At 48.4% G+C, this 13,259-nt stretch overlaps 1 pseudogene; it reads right to left on the minus strand.

Annotated features, from left to right (window-relative positions):
• Positions 1–2,523: 2,523 nt before the first annotated feature.
• Positions 2,524–3,279, minus strand: LOC114602972 (uncharacterized; annotated as a pseudogene).
• Between the last annotated feature and the right edge of the window lie 9,980 nt (positions 3,280–13,259).

Raw genomic sequence — 13,259 nt, forward strand, 5'->3', positions numbered from 1 at the left:
GCGCTCCTGTCGTTCGGTCCCAGCGCCTGCCAACCTAGCAGTTTGAAAGCACCTTCGGGTGCAAGTAGATAAATAGGGACCGCTTTCTAGCGGGAAGGTAAACGGTGTTCCGTGAGCTGCCCTGGCTTGCCAGAGCAGCGATGTCACGCTGGCCACGTGACCCGGAAGTGTCTGCGGACAGCACTGGCTCCCGGCCTATAGAGTGAGATGAGCGCACAACCCTAGAGTCTGGCAAGACTGGCCCGTACGGGCAGGGGTACCTTTACCTTTACCTTTAACCCGTGGATTTGCGCCCCCTAACCCTAACCCCCAGATGTTGCGCCGGGTGCGGCCGCCCCCCCCCCCGCATCCCCCACGCTACGCCACTGTTTCTCAGGGATTTATGATGCCATTCCACGGCAGAATCATAGAGCTGTAGGGTTGGAAGCGACCAAAACAGTCATCTAGTCCAGCCCCTGGAATGCAGGAATCATAGCTCAAGAATCCATGACAGATGACCACCCAACCTCTGCTTAAAAGCTTCCGGTGAAGAAGAGTCCACCACCTTCCAAGGGAGTCCATTCCACTGCCAAACAGTTCTTAAAACTCAGCAAGTTCTTCCTGGTGTTGAGTCAGAATCTTTTCCTGTAATTTGAATCTATTGGTTCAGATCCTACTCTGTGTAATAATAATAATAATAATAATAATAATAATAATAATAATAATAATAAACCAAATGCTATCTGTTTAAATATTGTTTGTATTTATTTTATCTGTTTTGTTATTTAAATTTTAAAATAGTTAACTGCTTATTTAAAATCTGTTTATTTCTTAAATAAATTAAGACTTGAGATTGGAGTGCGTTCACACAGCTGGAACGGAGCTTCTTGGCTACCTGGTGTGTAATATATAGACGTTTATCTGCCAGGATACACACATACCTGTATTCTTTTTGCACACTATTGGGAGTCCTGATTCCACGCAGGAACCCCACTAGTCCAGCCAGCCCTCCTCCAGAACTGGGCTCAAGGACATGTGCTGAAGGACGAGACAATGGAATCCTAGAGTTGGAAGGGAAAACCCCGCAATGTAGGAATTGGCAGGGATCCAACCTGCAACCTTGGCATTATCAGAGCCATGCTCTAACCAGCTGAGCTTATGTGCAAGACTTTCTTTTTGACATTCCAAAGAATCTTCATGGCAAAAGCTTTAAGAAAATGTATAAAGAAGTACCGGTAAATAAAAAACCCTCCAGCTCATACTGTTCTCAACCAGGAGAAAAGGGGTAAAATATATGGTGTAAATGATTTAGCTCAAATGAATAACCACACCCTAGGCCAACCCCAACGTCTCTCACCACCAAAGGAAATACAAGTGGAGGAAAGTCTGTTCAAAATGTTTGCATAGTGGCCACATGTACTCCATATTGCTACAGATTCCTCCTCTGAGCAGAAATACCCATGAAGACAAGGCTGCATTTTGCTGAGGGAGATGACAGGGACTGTGTAGCCTAAAAATAGGTAGGTACATTGTTATTACCCTCCCAAATGGAGAGTAGAGCTGTTCTTGAATGGTGTGTGGGTGAATGCACATACACAAAGCCATAAGGTTAGGAGGGGAAAGCCAGTTGAGCATGAGAGACTTCTCACCCCAACAAAACCAAATTTGGCTCGAATCAAAGATGATAAGACCCAAAACATAAGTCACGTGAACTCTGGACAGGATTACAGTTAGTAAACCATTGCAGGATATCACATTTGTGAAAACAGGCAAAGACAAGAGCCTTGGTGTACCTGGAGCTGAAGTCTTTGTTGCCAGTACTAGCTCCAAATCCAACTACTGGGTGAGTAAGGAGTTGGACTTCTTATAATTTAAAGGCCCTTTAGAATAGGCATGTTTGATGTTTGCAGTTCAAGGTCAATCACTACTGAACATTAGCCAATTACAATGAGGCAGTGGGAGACTCCAACATTCAGTCTGGCCACAGTTGGGGGGCTTAAAGAACCCTCTGTGGTCAACAGCCGCCAAGTCAATGTTGATTCAAGTCCACTCTTTTCACATATGCCAATACCATCAATAAGGCATGTCTAAAAATAGTGACACTATTAATGGCAAGTCCTCTCCATAGTTCTGGACAGTAAACAAGGAGACCTGTACTCCCTTATAGTCCTTCTATTTTTAGCACCTATTTTAGAACAGGGTTACTTAATAGTTATTTTTCAAGCTTGGCTTTTAGTTCAGGGATTCAGCCTCAAACAGTCCTCTACACAGCACTGATTCACTGTAAGATCCTACAGTTTACCCATGGGCAATAGCATTTGGCTACCATTTATTATTCAGTTATTTACTACAGTCCACAGACAGTAATTCTGATCTCTGAGGACAATATACCCCTACTCTGCAAGACATAAGCCGCCCATGGCCGAGAGGAGAATTTCAAGACAGAACTGCTTTTCCTTACAATCCAGGCCAATGGTTGACAGCACAACAAAATCACCTGTGTTCACCCCTAGAAAAAGCCCCTCAAGCCTCAACTCCTGCCTGCTAGGAGCCATCCTCAGTCTCTTGGCTCTGCAGCTCTCTCCTTGAGTTCAATGTGGTGCGTCCTCAGCCTCTTGGCACTTTAATGTAAGATCCATGTTCTCTGCCCTTGGTCTTTTCCCACTGCCTACAATCCTGCATCCCACGGCGACCCTGCCACTTGGCCGACCCCCAGAGCTCATTATGGCTAACCTCCAAGTTTACTTCCTCACTGTCATGGGCTTGACTTTTTCTGCTCCTGCGTCCATTTCCCCACAACATTTTTCTCCTCTCTCAAATACATTCCCTCTTTGGTTGGTGAGATTCCTCTGGTGCGCAGCTCTTTTTTCTCCACCAGTGAAGACACTTGGTCTCTGCTGCAAGATTTTGAGAAGTCTTGATTGTACCTCCCACAGCTTCGCTGTCCCCTCTCCATTCTCCAGTTGGGTCTTCTACTGAAGGTTCTGGATTTCCCCTCAACAGTGAGAAGACAATGAGTTTCTGCTGGTGTCTCCAGTGACTTGTAGCGCAGCTGCCAGCCAGGGCCTTGTATAGATGGTTTCTCCTCTCGAGTCCTCTCTCTCTCTTGCTATGGAAATGCAAAGGGACAGAAGGTCTCTCTGGTTTTTCAGGTTCATTCCTCACTGGAACAGCAGCCTCTGCAGTTCCTTGGGTATGTTCTGAGCTGACTGATGTGAACAGCAAAGAACCTGCACAAGCAACGCTGACACCAAACCCCACATATATGAAGTAAAATAGAAACATCGCCACCCCACCCCACCCCCACCCATCTTTCCCCCCTCCACCTCTTTCCCCCTTTTCTTCCTAATGTCTCAACAAATGAAACTGATTTGTAAAAATGTTACATGGGGGGGGGAATACGAGAGAGAGACATTGCACACACTTTTGTAAATCAACAAAATCTTTAATAAATAATAATAATGATGATGATGATGATGATTTTGCTTCAGGGTCCTTCCATTGTCCTTGGAGAGGTTCAGCAGGAAACTTTAAAGGACAGTGCCCATTCCAAACAGCAGCCTTTCATCTCCTTCCCAATGCATTAAAGAAACACGTGGGTCTTCGTTACTAGGAACCAAGCTACTAAGATTATGTGTAATTTATGGTGCGTAATTGGAAGACAGAAGCTAAGAGGCCTGGTATTTTGTTGGATATGCAGTGCCTGGTTTATATAGGCACTAAATGAATTCATTCATAGTACAGTGGTACCTCACAAGACGAATGCCTCGCAAGACGGAAAACTCGCAAGACGAAAGGGTTTTTGGTTTTTTGAGTTGCTTCGCAAGACGATTTTCCCTATGGGCTTGCTTCGCAAGACGGAAACGTCTTGCAAGTTTGTTTCCTTTTTCTTAACACCGTTAACACAGTTGCGACTTGACTTCGAGGAGCAACTCATAGCATGCGGTGTGGTAGCCTTTTTTGAGGTTTTTGAAGACTTTGGTGATTTTTGAAGCTTTTCCAAAACTTTCCCGACACCGTGCTTCGCAAGACGAAAAAATCGCAAGACGAAAAAACTTGCGGAACAAATTAATTTTGTATTGCGAGGCACCACTGTATATAATATCCAAATGTGTGGAGAAGGGAGTCTGGAAGCAAACAGAGCGAGAGGCAGAGAGAGAGAGAGAGAGAGAGAGAGAGAGAGAGAGAGAGAGAGAGAGAGAGAATGGAAAACTAAATTTCAGAAGCCCCAAATCTCGGGACAGGGTGGGGAGCAGACTCTGTCCCCTTTCATAAAAAGTTCATACTGGCTTTTTAAAAAAGCATAAGTTTAAACTGCTTGATTGTATAAAAATAAAAAATAAAATACCACACACACAAACCTCAAAGCAGTGCTATTTTTCTAGGAAAAGGGGTGCTGGAAGTCACCATCAGCACCTCCCTCGTTCTCTTAGAACGGCAATGGCGCCCACCTGAGAGGTGCTGGAATTGAGTTCTGGCGAGTTCCAGCTGGGAAAAAAGCCCTGCCTCAACGGGGCTTACAAAGAAGATAAAACAATGAATGTATCCATATGAAAAAATAACAATTTAAGACTTTCAAAAAGTTAAAATAACAACAGACTAAAGACAGATCAAAACTTGTATCAGCTTTCTAAACATCTACACTGACTTGTCTCAACACAAATGTTTTTAGCAGGCACTGCAAAGAGCAGAGCGAAGCCGCTTGCCTGATATCAATAGCAAGTGAGTTCCAAAGTGAAGGTGCAGCCACCCTAAAATACTGAGTTCTTACAAATGTGGAATGGGTATGATGTGGCACTGTAAGAGTGCCAGTTCTGCTGATCAACATGGTTGAGTGGGTGTGGAAAATGTAAGGCGATCTCGCAGGTAAATTGGTCCCAATTTGTTATGGGCTTTCGTTTTATTAATTCCACTCCCCCCTTTTATTTTATATTGTGATAACCATATAGTTTTATTGCATAAAACTGAGTTGATTGGCCTTGTTTTTTGTTTTTTTACTCTTATGACTCAAAACTTGGTGGTACGGTTTGGAGGATTAAAGAGACTGGTTCCCGTGACTCTTGCTTCCACCACGAAATTACTGTCTAATGCAGCGTCCGGCACTCGACGCAAATAAGAAGATTGGCTGTGTGTTCCTCATCTTGCTCTCCATGCGTGGCATCTGTGCTAAATATACGATCTCACCTGGAGGGCTTTCAGCAGGGCTGCAGCAGATGGAAACATTCCTAATGAGGTGACCCGCAGTGAGGTCTCCCTGCCATTAGCAGGGACTGTGGGTTACGGAAGCAGCTTGTGAAAAGGTGGTAAAAGGATGCTCATTCCCATCCTGCCCAGAGCTTCTTGGCTACAAAGGGGATGCACACACATCTGCACCACAGAAAAACAGCTGCCACTCTGCTACAGTTAAGGCCGAATCAGCCCTAAGTCCAGGCGTAATTAATATTGCGTGGACAGGCGGAGTCCCCCAAAACCCCGGGCGGCCCCCATGTGAAATAACGACTCAAGACAACCTGCTATGGGATTAAAATTGGCCACAACTTTATTATGTTTCAGATGTGGGTAGACCTTGGCTCAGCCACTGGGTGTTTATCCCTCCCAGGCCCCCGCCAGGGACCTGGGGAACATCAGGGTTATCCAGTGGGGGGGCAGGGGGCTGGCTCTGGAGAACATATGTTCAAGCAGAGAGAGCCCACCCCCATTACGCCGCTGTCGCAGGGGAGAGCAATGACAACCTCTTGGCGTACGGCCAGAGCCTCCCCTCAAAACAACCCCTTTAACAGGGAACCCTAGTATCACCGCTGCAAAAAGAAGGGAGGCATGAGGCACTACATGCCCACCCCCAAATTAGGGAAGACAGACTAAAGGATTCCGCCCAAGGCCTGAAACCGCCAAAGTTGTGACGTTTTGCTATGGGGAAGGCAAACCTGCCAATGCAAGAGAATTCCTTTCCGGCCCTTCAACAGGGACCTTGACGTAGCAGCGCCCACGTACCTGTGGAGAAAAGGTTAACCTGCAAAAGAAGGCTTAACTGGGGGTGGGAAGAGTGGGAGAAGCTCTGGAGCCAACTGACGATTCCCAGGTAAGATCCTCCCCATATTGTGTCCCTCCCTCTACCTGTCCTGATCACCTTGGCGATACCTCCCCAGGCGGGATTGGGCAACTGGCTGAGGTAGGCAGAGACCTTCAGGTATCCCAGCTGGGGAAGGCAAAGCCAAGCCTGTGTTAATGGTGCCGCATAGGGTCCAGGGGGCTGCGCATGACCACGCAGAGGGCGCCCCCATTTAATGTGGGGAGTGGTCATTCTGCCTTTCCTTCAAGGAGCTCAAGCGCATGCATGTTCCTGCTCTCCACCTTTTATCCTCACGGCAACAACTTTGGGAGGGTGGCTGAGCTGTGAGATATTGGCTGAGCCCAAGTGAGCTTTGTGGCTGAGCAAGGATTTGAAGCAGAGTCTTTGCCGTCCTGCTTTAACCGCTACGCCATACTGCACCTGCCGGTCCAGGGACATGAGGAAGAAAGGGCTCAGGGTCCGTCTGAGCACAGCAAATGTAGATCTGGCTCAACCACCAGGCCAAGTGAAGAGGTTGCCTTAAGCAGCAGGATTTTGAAACGGCATTTCCATGCGCTGCTCTGGTTCGCCAGAAGTGGCTTAGTCATGCTGGCCACATGACCCGGAAGCTGTACGCTGGCTCCCTCGGCCAATAAAGCAAGATGAGCACTGCAACCCCAGAGTCGGTCATGACTGGACCTAATGGTCAGGGGTCCCTTTACCTTTACCTTAAAGAGGGGCTGACTCAGAAAGAGATTTGATCTATGGGGCACAATCTATTGGGGTCTGGAAAGGTAAGTTCTGTTTGATGCCACCTTCCTTCCTAATCAGCCTTTCCTGCAAAGCCTTAATTCCCACAACCCCCTGAAAGCAAGTCTACAGAAGCCTTTCTCAACCTAGTGCCCTTCAGATGTTTTGGACTGCAACGTGCATCAGCCCCCAGCACAGCCAAGCTGGCTGGGGACAGTGGCAGTTGTGGTCCAACAACATCTGGAGGGCACCAAGTTGGGGAAGGCTGCCCTCAATACATACAATGGAATTAAAAGGATATGCTTCCTCATTTTACCACCATCTCCATTGTCTGAGTTGTCTCTTTCCTATCAATATCGAGATTGTAAAAACCTTCTTTGACTCTGTAAAGCTCCATGTGCGCTGGTGGTGATGGCGCTTCCTGCAGCTGTATAATCTGATTGCTTCACAAGCATCCAGCGTCTCTAAGAAAGCTTGTGCCACTTGGGGAGAGAATGGTTTCACAGTCATGGAGCGCACTGCTTGATATGCTCCATACAAAAAGGGAGATGTGATGTTACTGTTTTGAACATCTGTTGGTCCATCTGCACTGTGCATTTAAAGCCTGTTGGCCGCATGCTGGCCAACTGCTGTCCTATTGGCCAAAAGGTCAGCCCACCTGGGTTGGCTGTGTTTACTTATATGCCACTTTCACCACAATGAGCTGCGTCCAAAGAGGCTTACAGCAAGCATTCTAAACATCAAAATGCAGACCATTCGAAACGCAAACATACAAAACAGAAAAGTAAAGTAAAGGTAAAAGTACCCCTGCCCGTACGGGCCAGTCTTGACAGACTCGGGGGTTGTGTGCCCATCTCACTTAAGAGGCCAGGGGCCAGCGCTGTCCGGAGACACTTCCGGGTCACGTGGCCAGCGTGACAAAGCTGCATCTGGAGAGCCAGCGCAACACACGGAAACGCCGTTTACCTTCCCGCCAGAAAGCGATCCCTATTTATCTACTTGCACCCGGGGGTGCTTTCGAACTGCTAGGTTGGCAGGCGCTGGGACCGAGCAATGGGAGCGCACCCCGCCGTGGGGATTCGAACCACCGACCTTTCGATCGGCAAGCCCTAGGTGCTGAGGCTTTTACCCACAGCGCCACCCGCGTCCCCACAAAACAGAAAACATGTCAGTAAATTCAAAAATGAGAAAAACCAACAACTTGGCAACAGTGGAATAAATTCAGCATTACAAAAATAAAACAGCCAGGCTTAAGTACATAAATGCACAGCAAAACAAGAGTCAACTGACAATGAAATTTCTGGTGCTGGTTTTGCTGCACTTGAAGGAGTCTGGTTTAAAGACAGTTCAGAGGGGAGGGGTAGAGGACTCCCCATCTCTCCTCCAGAGGAGGCTGACAGCAGCAGAAGGAAAACATTTGGGCAAGCAATGACGACAAGTCTCTTCTCCAGCCTCCTGGAAGTACAAACTGTTGGCTCAGGTCTTATGGCACTTCTCCCCAATTTGCTCATATGTGGGCTTCCCTGGTTTCAGATCTCTGTGTGCAGTCTCACAGGAGGCAGTGACAACCACAAAACTGGATGGCTTTCAAGGAGAATTGGACAACTTCATTGAGAAGAGGGCCATCAGTAGCTGCTAGCCCTGGTGTCCTTCCTCTGCCTCCATAGTAAGAGGCAACAATGCTTCTGAACCCAAGCTGCTGAAAACCACAGCGGGGAGAAGGCGCTGGTGCTTGCAGGTTTCCCGCAGGCAGTTGGCCAATGTGAGAACAAGATGCTGGACTAGGCAGGCCCTTGTCTTGATTCAGAAGGCTCTTCTTATGTTCTTAGTACAGCCTTGGCCTTCCCCATAGAATCCTGGGAAGTGTAGTTTATTAATCATGATGAGTGTTCTTAGGAGGCCCCTATTTCTTTCACAGAACTACAATTCCCAGAGTTCCCTGGTAAGGGGATTTGGCTGTTACACCATCCTGAGACTGTAGCTCTGGGAGGAGAATAGAGGTGTCTCCTAACTACTTTCAGTGTCCTTAAGAAACTGCTCTTCCCAGGACACTTTGGAGGTAGCCATGACTATTTAAAGTGGTATGAGGCTGTGCAGTTGGGGCCTCTGAGCCTTGTCCTGCCCCCTCACATCATATCCTTTAACATTCCCCTGATGAAAATTGGGACGGAAGAGCTGCGTAAGTACAAAATGCATTACATTATAGAAAACTGTTTGCAGATACATGTAAATGCAGATGAATTTCCAGGAGGACTTTATAAAAATCACAAACTGGAGTAGAAATGTGATGAAGTGAAGAGAAAATGGAAAACTGGAACTGGCAGCTCCATCTGTCCCTGCCAGACTTGACTCCTGGCCTGCCAGTCGGCTGCTTGTGGATAACTGGGAACAGGATTAGGAGCAGGAGATCCTTCTCTCCTTAGCACAGTGGCATTTTGGACCCCTGCAAGTCCAGTGGAGAATTCTCCTTGGGCTTCCTAAGGAGCCTTCCTCGCTGAACTGCCTCTCGCCATCCAGATCAGGTGTGGCGTGATGCACAGAATAAATTACCCAGCACTTTCTTCTGCACAACCCTCCATGAATAAACATTTCCTTAAGAGCCTTTGGCACATTTTCCACCATCCCCGGGTTCCTGTTGCTGAGCCCTCTGCACGACACACTAGACAGCCTGATAAATTGCTCAGAAAATGTTACTTGGGGAGATTGCTTAGCTGGGGTAACCCCTGTTGTCTTTTTAACGGATGGAAGTGTTTGTGGGTGTTAATAATAAAGTAGGTTTTTTTAAAGTGTCTGGTTGGGTGAGCTCTCTGAGAATTTATCACCAGGATTCCTTTAAAGTGAGGAATGAGGGGCACAGGACCAGTGGCGTAGCGTGGATTGTCAGCACCCGGGGCAAGGCAAGTAATTTGCGCCCCCTAACCCGTGGATTTGCGCCCCCTAACCCGTGGATTTGCCCTAACCCCAGATGTTGCGCCCGGTGCGGCCAGCCCCCCCTGCACCCCCCACGCTACGCCACTGCACAAGACTGCTGATGTTTCAGGAGGGGGTGGCATACTGGCCGTGGATGAGCTCCCTACCAATTGATGGCAGGGAGGCACCTGCATTTGATAGTGGCCATCCAGAAATAAGATTCTGCCAGGGATTATTTAGCTGTGGTTTCTGCAATGCATGATTGGACTAAATGACCCTTGGGGTTCCTTCCCACTCTACAATTCTATGAGGCTATAAACCGGAATTAACTTATGGAACTGCCATAAAATATGATGGCAACTAACCAGTGATGGCCAGAGGCTCACTTTTTAAAAGGGGGGAATCTTTTTTTAAAGCACAGGTTTACTGAGGATAGGTCAATCAATGCTTCTCTATTGCAGGAATCCTCAGAACAACCCTGTGCTGTAGAACACTAGCATTGCTTCCATATATCGGATGGTGGGTTGCAGAGGAAGAGCAGCTGGCCTCAGCTAGTGACTAGGCAACAGTTGAACCCAGGACCTTCCTTAACTCCCAGGGCATCCTTGGGGGGGTGGCAGTTTGGGGGGCAGTGTGATGTGAATGAGGACAGAAGCTGCCCTCCCCTCTTTCTAAAACGCACCCCCACTGGGGCCTGTTCTGCCGCCCTTGAGCAGAAGATGGTCAGGAGAGCCTGCTGGATGAAGCCAGTGAGCCATCTAGCCCACCTCCTGTTCTCACAGTGGCCTGTGGGAAGCCTGCAAGCAGGATTGGAGCACAAGAGCAACTCTCCCCTCCTGTGGTTTCCAGAAAGTGGTATTCAGAAGCATTGCTGCCTCCAGCTGTGGTGGCCGACCATAGACCCCGGGGCTCATAGTAGTCAATAGCCTTCTCCATGAATTTGTCTAATCCTATTTTAAAGCCATGAAGGTGGGAGCGAGTTCCATCGTTTGACCATGCATGGCATAAATAAGTCCTTTCTCTTACCTGTCCTGAATCTTGCATTGTTCGGCTTCATGAGGACTAAAGGATGACAAATTGGTGGTAGAAAGTTGCCTTTGCTTGCTGTGCGCCAGGCCTACTTTTTAAAGGCACAAGAGCAGAGCCAGAAAAGGACTATGGCAACCCTGCCTTTTTACAGCGCATGTGGGGCTTTTCAGCTCCTTCTTCTTCTGACCCACCTCGAGGCTGCAGGTTAGACCAAAAAAAAAGGAGAACAGGAGAGTGGTCTCTGTGTAGCTAAGCTATAATGGCAGAAGACCGTGGCTGTTTCCCTGGCCGCCTCCTCCTTTTTGCAGGGGAGCCCAAGCTGGAAATCCGAGGATTCCTGAAGACAAACAGCTCCCTGAGAGCACAAGGCTTTGAGCAGCCAGCGTGCTCTTCGATCTCCGAACTAATGGCTCAGAAGCTGTGACGCGTGTTGTTCTCTCCCTCATTCCTCCTAAGCCATTAAACATTGTTGGAAGAGAGTAAAATATTAATGCCTGTTGTTTAACTGAAAATTAAGGCGATGCCTCAACGCCTGACAGCAGCTAGCATGCCTGACGTTTTAGTCACAGAACTGCCCTCAAGACACTGGGAAGTGGACTCTGACTTGTGAGTCGTTGAGCATGCCCCCCTCCCCCCCCCCAGGTTCGATTATTGTGCAGGAGTCACGCTCCAAGCAAGCAGCACCTGCATAAGCTTTCATTGCAGGGGCTGGAATGTGATCCTAAGCAAAGCTGGGGAGATCTCTGATCTGCTAAGTCCTTTTAAAAGGGGCGCCGGGTGGGAGAGAGAGAGGTTGCCATCATTTTTGATAGATGGTGTGATGGCCTGGGATTCGGACTCGGATGCTGAACCTGTGGGATCCCAGCCTGCACAGGATTCCCCGCCTCCAGAACCAGCTGAGCCGGGGCTGGGACTTGAGCCTGAAGGGTCCTCACCTGTGCTGGATCCTCAGGTGCAGGCATCAGCTGAGTCTGCTCTGGCTCCTGAGGTGAGGGAGGACTCATTGCCTGCAGGTGCTCCACTCTCAGCCCCGTCAGAGGAAGCTGAGGTTGCCTCTGGGTCCGGTAACCCTCCAGCCTCTCCTGAGCTGCAGAGGCTCAGGGCAGAGAGGCGGAGGGAACTAAGTTCCCGCAGGAAGAGTGCTCGCCTCCAGGCCAGGAGGCGAGTTACCAGAGGATCGGAGCCACCCTTTGCCTCGGGGCAGATAAAAGCCGGCCAGCCCCAGTCCCAAGTTGCAACTTTGTTGGTTGCTAGTTCCTGCCTGACCCACCTTGGCTCCCGGCTTGAATGCCTGTTCCTGACTGCACCCGACTCCCTGCCCTGCACCCAGCTTCAGCTACTACGGACTGCCTCCACGTTGCACCTTTGACCACGGACCCGACTTGGACCTTGCCTCTCGGATAACCCACGGGACCAGCACAGATGTATATTCCCAGAACTGACAGCAGCAATATTGTTTACAGTTTGTAGCTAAAACAATCCAATCACTTCTCTCTGCTCACTGTTAACAATCAAGTTCCATGGAGGTCTGTGCTAAACACAAACACTTCTGATGTGATTGGCAAAGGTGGTTCACAGAACGGCAGCTTTCATGTCTGAAAATTTAGCTATGGCAGCTTTCAAGACCAGCCCTATTGTTGGGCAAAGGGAGACAAACATCTCAGGTGGCAAATGCTGGGGGACAGCAACCCCTGGCTGTTCCTCTAGAGGTCCCAGCTGTTCCTCTCTTTGCCACATGGCCTATCCTGAGCCCCCCTAATCCGGCATCCTCCCTCCAACACTAGTGCTGGAGTAAGATTTTGACCTACAGATACCAAAAATGCCCTGGGCCAGTTCTGGAAGCTTTCCTTAACCTGGCTCCCTCCAGATGTTTTGAACCACAACACCCATCAATTCCAGTTGGCATGATTGTACACAGAACTGTTAATCCAAAGCCTTTGGAGGGCACCCAGTTGGGAAAGGCTGGTCTCTGCAAAGCCAATGATTTTCAGAATTCTCTCTCTCTTTTCCCCTTCCCTTTGCAAGAAGGAGAAGAGCTTGGCAGGAACTTGTTTCCCTCTCAGTTAGATTTTGCAAGATGATTTCCCAGCAACAAAGTTGAGCTCACAGCACCTTCAGAACAGCAACTCAAGCTTCAAGCATCTCAACAATGCTTAATGGAAAGCAAGCTGTTCACGTTCAGTTGTGTGCAGAAGTATAATCATTTGAATATTTGTCACAAAAATAACTACTTAATATTAACATTTCCAATTAAACAACCCTCAAAGCAATCAGTGGCAAGAGCAAGCCTCCTCCTTTCTGCCCAAGTGTCACCCAAAGGACATGACAAGAGGTAGGGACACCTTTTTCAGCCAGAGGATCACATATTGGGTGGTGCCCAACCAAAGGTGAGAGGAGGCAAAAGAGAATGGGCAAGGGCAGACCTGGCACACACACACACACACACACACACACACACACACACAGTACACCCTGAGAGACTCTTGTCCTCCTCTTGGCAATCATAGAATCAGAGTTGGAAGGGACTCAAGGGGCCACCTGG

The sequence above is a fragment of the Podarcis muralis genome, chromosome 7 (assembly GCF_964188315.1).
Source record: "Podarcis muralis chromosome 7, rPodMur119.hap1.1, whole genome shotgun sequence".
Classification (NCBI taxonomy): domain Eukaryota; kingdom Metazoa; phylum Chordata; class Lepidosauria; order Squamata; family Lacertidae; genus Podarcis; species Podarcis muralis.